Consider the following 11,315-nt stretch of genomic DNA (forward strand, 5'->3'; position numbering starts at 1 on the left):
TTGCAACTTACTCACAACGCAGATTAACCAAAATCAAACTAAAAATGACAGTACAGGAAGTAGTAAAGGGGTAGATAAAGGGGCTTGACATCGAAAATGATGAAACCCACCCTATCCGATTTGTAAATACCCAACAGGAAAAGTAAATAGATTACATTTTTTAGGTTTTTATCTTACCACTTGGAGAGTTGGGCAGCGTAACCACGCTTGTTAAAAAGAGACCTTCGAGGCTGCGGAAAATTGGCAGAGTAACGACGCTGTGTTGATGTGGAAGGTTTGAGTTTGTCGAGATTTCGGCAAAACAACGGCGCTGCTATTGAAAAGCAGCTCGTAGTTCTGCGAAATTCGGCAGAACAACGGCGCAAAAAGAGGGTGTCGCTCCGAACCTTCGGAATTTCGACGAAGGGCCGACACCTAGTGAGAGCTACCTAGTGTTTCTCTACTCTCTCTCTCTTCTAAAAAGCAAGCTAACTAAGGTTAGTTTCAACAGGGGTTTGGGGCTTCAGTAATACACCCAAGCAGGGTTATATGTCTCACCTTGGAAATACACCCAAGCAGAGTTGTGTATCCAATCACATAGGGGGAGAGAAAACCGAAGAGAGGATAGAGAGCGAGAAGAGAGGAATGAAAAACCCTTACCCCCTCTCCTATTTATAGGGGAGGGGGTTAAAAATATCTAAATTCACCCCAAATTCATCTTAGACGAATTACAACTCATCTGGGATGAATTTGGGGGTGACATCACCCCCATAAAGTGGGGTGATGTCATCCCCAGTCTCCATGATAGTTTGTCTCTTCTCCGGTTTTTTAAAAACGTGCGTAACTTCTTCGTTTGAACTCCGATTTACGCACAGTCAGGTGTGTTGGATTCATCGTTTCGCGTACTTTCCATTGAACCTAGTATTGTTTGGTTTTGGGAGACAAAGTTTTCTTTGGTTTGCCGGAAAAAGGCAGGTGCTGTGTGGAAACAAGCATTTTGGTAGCCGAAAAAGGCGGGTTCTATAAAAACAATCCTTCCGGTTGTTTCTACAGGATAACAAGGTTTTTTGGAAACCATTTCCATTTGCAAACACCCTAAAGAAAGATTAAGAGAAACACAACTGGTGCTCTGGGGCTCATCATAAGGTTCTTCCTCGCGACACCTATCACTAATACTACCTTGACAAAATTGGATGTCTACAGCATGTTGAATGGTCCATGAGGTGTCACTAATGCTTGTTCAACTCCAAGCTTCTACTGGCACTTGCTAGGCAAGCTTGTGGGATCCTCAACTTGAGCTTTTGAATTTAAACATCTTCCAGGGATGATGTCTTCAATGTGTGTGCAAGCTCTTTGGTTCCTTTACATCTTGATCCGTAAGCCATGTGATCCTCTACATAAAAAAAATCCATCAGTTGAGTTGCCCAACGAATGGTTTGGATCATCATATATAGTCAAAATTTCCACCCTCTTGGGCTCTTGTAAAATTCAGCCAACATTGAAAATTGGTTGTTTCTCTTCAATACTTCATCTTTTAGCTTCAATTCTTTCAAAAATCCAATTAGAACCCTGAAACACAAAAACCACACAAAATACCTTAGTAGTACCGCTCTAAATATGAAATATGCATGTTTTTCCTACCTACAATTCACATAAATTGGCTCATCAAAATACATCACATCCCTAACTGAGGAAACCCAAAAAATGAAACAAACAAAATAAAAATCACTGCTCTGGCGATGGTGGATCTCTCGGATCCTGCTCTGGACGGTCAGGAACTAAGAAACCAGGAGGAGAAGCATCTACTCCAGGCTGAGAGATCGAAGAATCCCCTGGCTCTTGAAGCTCTAGATGAACATCATCCAATAAACGATGCAGCGAACTCGATGTCATCGTCATCCCTGTAACAAGTAGCCCTCGAATCGAGCCAGGCTCATCTCCAGTGGCTGCGGCTGCTCTGTCGCTGGCGCCAACATCTGGCTCTAAAGGAGGACGCGCATACATGCCTCCAGGACCAACTCCGATCCTCACCCTTGTCACTCTGGCGGTGCTCTATCTCGCCAATCTCTTACCTCGCCTACGATCAGGCGAGGTAGTCTCAACAGCCGCAGGGTCCTCTGGGACATAGTCCTCGTCAGTCTCATCATCTCTATCATCGGTACTGTCTCGACCCTCTGCTACATGCATCTCTGGCCTGTACACCTCCTCTGGCTTAGGGCATGTCGGCCTGTGCCTCCTCTCCTGCACCCACAAGATGTATCCGAACATCAAGATATATCAAATCATAGGTACATGAATTCAAATTCAGAAGTGAGAAGAGCAGATACCAGTCTGGTCTGTGGGCCCTCGTACGCAGCCAACCTCTGTCTCAAGGTCTCTATCTCGTGCTAGAGCTCGATAATGAGATGTATGTCCTCCTGTCGAGCTACCGCCATCATCTCATTTTTTCCTATCTCATCACTGGCAAGTGTTCGTAGAGCACTCATCAGCAGCAACAGCCGGTTCGCCTGGTTGCAAGGGATCTACAATTACCAAGAAAAAACAAATTGAAAGTGCAAGCAAATTTCAAATTTTGAAATAAATGCATAATCAAAATCACTTACCCAAGCATATGTCTCCGGAATGGGGTATCCAATCGCCCCTGGTTGATGAACCAACTCAAACTGCCCTCTCCTGTCGCTAGAAGGTATCGTCTAACCTAGCAGCGGATAGTACTCTGGAAATGAAGAAGGACCAGCTCCTGAAGAATCAGGGCGAGTAGCCCGTCTGCGAGCCACCCGGGCTCGAGCTCTCGGTACGACTATCGTGCGAGGAGCTATCCTCACAGAAGAAGAAGACCACGAAGAAGATGCCTCCACTGGCGCCTTTCCTCTATTGCGCATAACAGACCCCTCTCTCTCCAGCACTGGTGCAGTCGGAGGAGGCTCTCTGATCACTAGACCACCCCTGGCCACAACGGCTGTGTAGCCTTGATGGCATCATAGAAATCCCTTTCCTCATCATAAGGTTCCTCTGCGAGCACAGGAACCTCAGGAACATCATCTGTCTCCGAATCCTCCTGTAGAAAGCAAAGGGTTCACATTAGCTATTGCATTTCAAAAAACCAAAAAATCCAAATTGAAAGGAAAAATAAAGGAAGGTATAAAGGAATACCTCTCCTGAGTTCAAAGGACCCATCAGCTCAACACAGACCCAAGCTCTGTAGTCTCCTGACCGGAAGTGGTCGTCTGGGACGATAAATCCCTGTGTCCGTAGGACCCCTCGCTGAGCCTCAGGCACTCAGTCTATGGTCCTCAAACTGCCAGCAGGATCGTAGGAGATCCTCTGACTCTCGTGCCCTAGCGACTGTCGGGCGATCTTGTCAGGAAGGTAGATGGCTAGTCTCATGTGGCAAACAAATGCCACCGTCCTCCGAGTAACGCTCCTGGCATGAGCGTACACGTCTCCCATGATCTCTGGGTGATCATCCAAGGGTCTCCATCGAACCTGCCAAGTCATAGACCGTGCAACAAAAACATTGAATATAATTCACATTAAAAGGTTGCAGTACTGAAAATGAAAGCAATTTAAAGTACTCACAGAATCTAGCTGAACCCGGTCAATGGCTCAACAAACCTGATCTGCCGAATATATGGGGCGTGATCCTGTCTCCCCAACTGTCCAGCATCTCTGCGCTGGAAAGAAAACCTTCGTCGGCTATCTCGGTACAGGAGCGGGAAGGCTGAAGCACTTGTAGGCCCATGCCTGTTCAAAGTCATCAGAAAACAGTTCAGTTGCTTAAATAATTCATATCAGAAGCCACGAATTAAAAAGAAGCTGCTATAATTTCAAATTAAAGAGAGAAGGGATAGAAGCGTACCGCCCAAATGTACCAGAGACCACACAGAGAGTGTGATCAGTCTCGTGACAAAGCATCCATCTCACGGATCAGATAAGCATAAGTCGCTCCTCCCCAGTCACACTCCGCAAGCCCGTAAATGTCACGGATGATGCTCAAGAGCTCTCTCTGAACAGTATTCCACGTGTGGTTGAACAAGGTGCGGCCCAGAAGGCCCATAACAAAACTCCTTGCCAACTAGCGATAGTAGCCATCTCCTGGAACTACTGGTCCGGCTGGCCAGTGATCTAAGCGGCTCATCTGGAGCCTCAACAAGGTAGCATGTGGAGGTCTACCATCCTGGTCCTGAGGATCGTGCTTTAGCACTCCTAAAAGCTCTCTGACATCTGCCTCGGTAACATCGGTTAGGAGAATGGGGATCCCTCCCATCCGGAGTCCCATCAGTGAGGAAAAGGCTGCAGGAGTCATCATGACTTCCCCAATCGGGAAGTAAAAGTGTGGGTCGTCTCTCACCATCTCTCAGCGAGAGCAAACACAAAACCTATACCCACCCCCTCAGAATCAGTATAGACAAATCTTTCTAAACCTGTCCCCACTATATATGTCTAAGCCCGGGGGTGTAAGGCCTCCCATCTAGTCCTGGCGTCTCTCACAGATCCTCTTATAACCATATGAGGAAAAGCCGGTGTCAAAGGCGACGAGAAGCAACTAAGGAGCTATACTACTGAAGAAAGAGTAAACGCCAAAGCTAAATATATTCCTAAAATCTAAGAATTATAAAAAGCTAAGTTCAAAGAGCATAACTCTTCGTCAGAGCTGAGCTGGAGGACCCGAGGAGCCGAAGTGAAGAAGTCGAGTTCTGCGGAATCGAAGTGAAGGAGCTGAGTCCTGCGCAAGAGCAAACGAGGTCAGAAGACCAACCCGGAGTCGTTACTCCGGACAGGCCCTTCGGCACTCAAGTCAGTATGAGCAGGAGTGCAGAGCGAGTTTTTAAGTTTCTGGTTGAGAAGTTATTACCCTCTGGTTTGAGCTTTGAAAGCCCTTTTATAGAGGGAAACCTGGGGTGGTTGGGTTACCTACCCCAGGACAGGTGTCGGCCTGTTATAGGGTTGAGTTCACCTACTCTGAGGTAATTACCATAATACCCCTGGACAGGTGTCGGATTTGTGGTGGGCCATCCTGGGGCCACGTGTTGACAGCTAATAGGCTGTTGTTTTTCATACCCCATCAAGTACCGTCACTCTTAATTAATGCACCTAATTTTTATGGCACTTTGCCACAATCTTACTATGAATATGTTATAGGTTTGTTGCTTATATATATATATATATATATATATATATATATATATATATATATATATATATATATATATATATATATCTGTGTGTGTGTGTGTGTTGAAGATTTTCCTTTTTGGTGATGCCAGAAGGGGGAGAAAACAGTAACATGCTACCCAAATAGCATAAATTAGGGGGAAGCTTACATTCATATGATTTAAGGAGAGTTTATGCTTGTGCTTGCTTACAAACGTTATTTCATATGCCTTTATGCTAATCTTAAATTTGCAATCATGTAACTTTGTAATGGAAAGTAAAATGGATCTATAATTGAGGGGGAGCATATTATGCTTTTATCATTCCATTTAGGGAAGTTCTTTGCCTCTGATCAATATGAGTTTGCCATCATAAAAAAGGGGGAGAATATTAGCCCAAGGGTTCCCATGTGTGGCCCTACTCATTGTTTTGATGACAACAAACCCAAATTGATCAAAGTACGTTGGTACTAATGATTTTACTATGATAAGCTTACACAGGAAATTTAGAGTACCAAGATGGACAGTAAAGTAGAACATGGCAAGCAAAGGCAAAGTGAAGATCCGTCAATCAAGAAGGACAAAGACAAATCAAGTTGAACCTTAGAGGAGAGAAATCAACATCAAGATGGAGTCATCAAGAGCTAAGTCAAGTTGAAGACCAAAGAACAAGCATAAACAAGGAAGGCTAAGCATTCTCATTCAACCACCGGATTCAAGAAGATTATTCAAGAGTAGGTTGAATGGAGATTAACTTCAAAACAAGTTTGCAAGTGTTTTCAAAGAGTTTTCAAAATAATTTTAAAGCAAAAATCCAAACATCCTTTGAAAATCATAACTAAGACCATTTGCTTTTCTATCACAAAATGACCCAAATGTTCTCCAATTGAGCCAAAAAAAAATTCGTAACTTTTTTCTCATATCTACTATAATATGCACAAATAATGAGAAGAAAACCCATTCATTTACTAGCTAAACTTGCAGACCAGACCTTACAGCAGAAGTCTGGTCCGATCATCTGGTTGATAAAAAAGAGAGCCAAATATTTTTCAAATGAGCTAAATTTTAGTCCATAATCTTCCATAATATCAATACCAATGTGTACAAAAAATCAGAGTAAAACTCATTCATTTGATAAGTGAACTTGCAAACCAGACCTTGCGGCAGAAGTCTGCCCAATCATCTGGTTGGCTCCTAGAAGCAACGAGACGTCTGGGAGACATCTTGTGTCGGGAAAAATATTACCGTTGGGAATTCGGGCTGGTTCTTATTTTAAATTTTCAAAACCCAAAAATGCCAATTTTGCCCTCCAACGGTTATATCTTCTAAGAGGCTATATATATATGAGTTTAAAAAAATCATTTAACAACTTATTGCAAGCTTGAAAAAAGAACCCTACTTGTGATTTAAGATTTCCAAGCATTTTTATAAAAGTTATTCTTCTTTGCTCTAAATCTTACAATCTACTTAGAAGATCTCCTTAAGCCTACTTGCAATTTATTTGAAGAAGAATCACTCAAGCTCACTTACTATCAACACTCTTGAAGATCTCCCAAGCTTAGTTGTGATCATCTTGGAGTGAGATCTCTTGTCAAGATCAACTTGCCATCATCATCAACGAGATCAAGCTTGAAGCTCAACTTACAAATCATCAACAAGAAGTCAAGCTTCATTAAGCCTTATCGTGCAATCATCTTCAAGAAGCATTCACAAGCTTATTTGCATATCTCTTTATCAAGAAGAAGCTTTGAACTCAAATCTAAGTGTATTAGCCTTTAAAGAAGGCACACACACTTGTATTCTTCAAGAAACTCTTAGTGGAGAGTTGGTGGAGAGGGCACCATAATTAACCCCCTCGGACACATTGTAAAGGTGGAAAGGGTGCCAATATTAAATCCCTTGGAATTGGCGAGTGCTCGGAGAAGCGGAGCCATCTCCGTAGGCGAGTGTTGAAGACGCCTTCTTCGTTGTAACAGATTTTTGTTTTTTTAAAATTACATTTTATCGAAATTTCAGACCAAGTAATGGCTGAAATTTGAAATTTCGCCAAATTTCGGTTTCAGTCTCCACCGAAATCCGAAATTTTGGATTTCAGCTGAAATTTAAAACCATGGCTACAGCTAAGCATGTGAATAATAATTCATAAACAATCCAATCAAGGAAAGAAAACACACTAACATGCTTCTAAACAGAAAATATAAACAAGTGATAAACCACACAATCCGAAAATACATAAAAATATACATAAAAGAGTAGACACTCAAGAAAAGAGAAGAAAACACACTAACATGTCCCTATAATGGTATGCAGTCAAGGCAAGTAAGTAAAAATACTAACATGCTCCTATGCAATAAACGGTAACAAGTGCCAGACCACAGACTTCTAGAACTCTAAAACAATAAAAAATGTGCAATAGTATGATCTGGACCTGGATAATCGGTCATCCAAGCTGCCTACGTTTCCAAGCCTCTTTTTGGAATCAAGGTCAACGTAGTTTTGTGGCCTATTCTAAACTACGATACCTATTTGTGCCTAGAGCACTAAACTAGACTTGACTTAACATGTGATTAAAGCTTATTGAATGTTTATTTAAGTTAAAGTGAATTGTAGATTTTAGGACTCCATATATGCCCTAACACTAAACTAATGCAGGTGGGCCCTACATCCTATGTACAACTAGGCTGTATCCTAAGGAAAATGATGGGCTAACTAAGTGAATCATATTCTAGCCATCAGCCGACTATGCGCCAAGTTATATATAGTCAAACTGACCGCACAGAGGCTTCTAACTCTAGGACTCTCCTAAACATCTAGGACAAACTCATAAACTCTAAAACACGCTAGAAGATCTTTTCAAAAATAATTTATTGAAAAGGTTTTATTTGTAAGATTTTTGGTTTAAATGAATTCTTTTTTAAGGTTTGACATTGTTTATTTTGAAAGGTTTGACTCGACTTGGGATAAAGATCTCAAGCTGCCTACGTACCTTATGGAAGAGGATCAAGCCAACGTAGTTCGGAAACAAACTTTCCTAACTACTCTCCTAAAAACTTTTAACTTTTTTTATCTTTGAAAGTTTTAAATTTTTCAATGTTTTTGAAATTTTAAAAATAAAAATTTCATCTTTTTAGCCAAATGGAACATACAATGCAACACACTAGGGCAAAATCCCTAGGGCTAAAGGAAAAATCCTAAACAAGTAAACTAGTGTCCCAAGGAAATGAAATGATCCCTAAACAAGTAAACTAGTCTCCCAGCTATGAAAAACATGGTAAGATCCCAAGATAGGTAGGCTTTAACAAAACTAAACCAGTCTCTATAAAAGGAGAGTGACAACAACATTAAAGGATAAACTCCTAAGCTAGAGGACAAACTAATATTCCTTGAGATAAACTCATAAACAATCAACACTAAAAGGGGTGCAAGTCAAAGCATAACTAACACTCTATGAAGGGGTGCAAATAAGTCAAAGTATGACTAACACTCTATGAAGGGGGTAAATAAGTCAAAGCACAACTAACACTCTATAAAGGGGTGCAAATAAGTCTAAGTATGACTAACACCTTATAAAGGGGTGCAAATAAGTCAAATTATAACTAACACTCTATTAGGGGGTGCAAATAAGTCAAAGTATGACTCATAAATGGAGAGAAAATAAACAAGGGTGCTAGTGAGATTGGGCAAGTCTCCTAGACACAAAGGTGGGTTCCAAGTATCCCTATCATTGCCCTTGCAATGATAAATAAGGAATAAGGCAACTAAAAGACTAAGTTAGTCTTTAACTTAGGAAGGGTTTTATAAATGAGGCTAGGTAAACTTCCTATAGGTTTCTTACTACAAAGACTAAGGCTTGTCTCCAAAGGAGCACTACCTAGTGAGACAAAGCATATCTCCTAATGCGGGCTCTAGATGATTCTTTCATTGCCTTTGCAATGAGAAGGGTTCTAATATCTAAAGGTGTCTAAAAGACTGGGCTAGTCTACTAAATAAAGAGGGGAGTGCTACTAGGACCGAGCAAGTCCCCTAAGGATGGGCTTGGATTGACACCTTCATTGCTATTTTTACTTAAATGATAACAAGTAAGCTAAAGGGGTAAATTAAAAATGTGAATAAGGATGATGGAAATAAAATACATAATACTAAAATCTATAAAACAAGAGCAAGACACAGCCTTGGTATGCAAGCAGAAGCTATAAATTGGATATTGAATGGAGAGAAAGAGCTAAGAATAAGATAAGCAAGTTATGAGCATTTCGACTAAGAGTGGGTGATTTGGGCACATTCTTTCAATATAAGGCAACATTAACATTGCCAACTAAAGAATCCTTATGGGTACTGCCTTACTTGTGACGATCACTACATCTCCTCAACCCTATTCCTTTTTTTACATTAGGTGAAGGTAAAAAATGCTTACACTAAAGATGATGAAAACAATTGTGGAATGTGCAACAAATTTCTAAATGCCTTAATGTCCTAAATATGAGAAGTGTAACCAAGGATCATATACAAGGATATGGATGCTGACATGGTATTCAAACATAGTGGCACCTAAAGCAATAACATTTGACAACAAGAGCAGAAATTTATCAGACTTGCCACCTAAGAAAAGAAGAATAGAATAATGAATTTTCTTCAATAAAACCCATTTGAACAAGGTAAACAAAACATCCAACAAGGGGATCCAAAATCTAATGAAATATTGCTCAATCACCACTGTTACTAAAAAAAGCACTATTCTAACTTTGGAACATGCCGCTTAGTCTAATTTTGGACTGACAATCCAAATTGGCTCGTTTCACACCAAATGGAATCACTTTGGCTCTACAAGAGAGAGTAAGCTTCATATACTCAACGAAATGACCACATTAACAAAACTCATTATACCCATATCAAAATGTTATATCACTGTAAAAATACAATGCCATTACTAATATCATTACCAAAATGCAGTGGAGTGAATATTTGTTCAAGAGGAATTAATATTATCATGAACATGTCCCTATAAGTGTATTGACCCTGCTTGCATCTTGTAACCTGAATTATCAAAATTGCCATGGTTCTCAAGGGATACTATAAACTATCCAACTACAAGAAAGAAAAGTGATCTGTATATTATGCTAATCAGGTTATGAATATGAACAAATATTTGAACAAATCAAGCATAACAAACAAATACTAAGGTCCTTGTACCCTAATAACGACACACTATGTACTTTAATAAAGACATGTGGACCCCGATCCGAAGGCTGCGACGAGGAACGAGTCCCCTGTCGGTCCTTTGGATCTCCACATGAAGGAGAGCTCTACCAAGGAACTCTCAAAATAGTGCTACCCTCATAGCATAGCACGAGTGGCGATATAAATGAGATACATCTTGATCCGGAGACAAAAGCCTCGAAACCAAGACGTATCTAAATAACTCAGAGTCGCCATCCATAGATAGGCCATGGAGCCATAAATCTACTCTGTGCAATGGATAAATCCAGAGATAATTGGGTTCGTGCCTGATTACGAGTTAGGAAGGTGTTAAGCATCCAACTCGCCCGAGCGCACTCGGTCTCTTATGCCATATATTTATTAACTTTGAAGAGTTTTGGGCAAAAATCATGTGAAATGGGAACATATATTCCCAAGAAAACGTCTATCTAAACATGCATGACCTGGAGATGGGCAAAAGAAAATAAACATCGAAGTCCTAACTCATCAAACCTAGACCTAACTCATCACATCTAATAAAGCAGTAAACATACGCATGCATAGCTACAACTAAGCAGATAGTAAAAGAGCAGATATGATGAGATATAATAAACTGGAAAAGTAGTAAAAGATTACAGCTAAGCGTGTGATATGACAATAAAGAAAACAGTATAGAGCTATAACTAAACATGTGAAATAGCAATAAAGAAAGCAATAAAAAAACTATGGCTAAACATGTGAATAAACAATAAGGTAAACAATAAAGGAGTAAATAAACTATGTCTAAACATGTGAAGAACAACAAAGAAAGACAACCCAACACCACAGCTGAATGTGCGCAAACATGTGAGGCTGTGCAAAATTAAAGATAACTAGAAGAAATGAGTAAACACACTAGCATGTACCTATGCAATGAAATAATGCTAAATAACCGACTCAAATCAAAAAATGCTAACAACAAACCCTAAAACTCTAAACGTTTTCGTC

General features: G+C 40.5%; 1 long non-coding RNA gene across 2 annotated transcripts; it reads right to left on the reverse strand.

Annotated features, from left to right (window-relative positions):
- Positions 1 to 1,456: 1,456 nt before the first annotated feature.
- On the reverse strand, positions 1,457 to 5,098 carry LOC143857343 (uncharacterized). Of its 2 annotated transcripts, none has more exons than XR_013238625.1 (6): positions 3,839 to 5,098; positions 3,595 to 3,723; positions 3,133 to 3,465; positions 2,583 to 3,037; positions 2,307 to 2,501; positions 1,457 to 2,220 (listed from the first exon to the last, which is right to left on the reverse strand). It is a non-coding gene; the product is annotated as an uncharacterized LOC143857343 (long non-coding RNA). The 2 variants fall into 2 exon arrangements; XR_013238626.1 differs by having other exon boundaries at positions 3,559 to 3,723.
- Between the last annotated feature and the right edge of the window lie 6,217 nt (positions 5,099 to 11,315).

This window comes from Tasmannia lanceolata, unplaced genomic scaffold, assembly GCF_043159265.1.
Source record: "Tasmannia lanceolata isolate RefF3 unplaced genomic scaffold, GAP_Taslan_0.1 ptg000024l, whole genome shotgun sequence".
Lineage (NCBI taxonomy): Eukaryota > Viridiplantae > Streptophyta > Magnoliopsida > Canellales > Winteraceae > Tasmannia > Tasmannia lanceolata.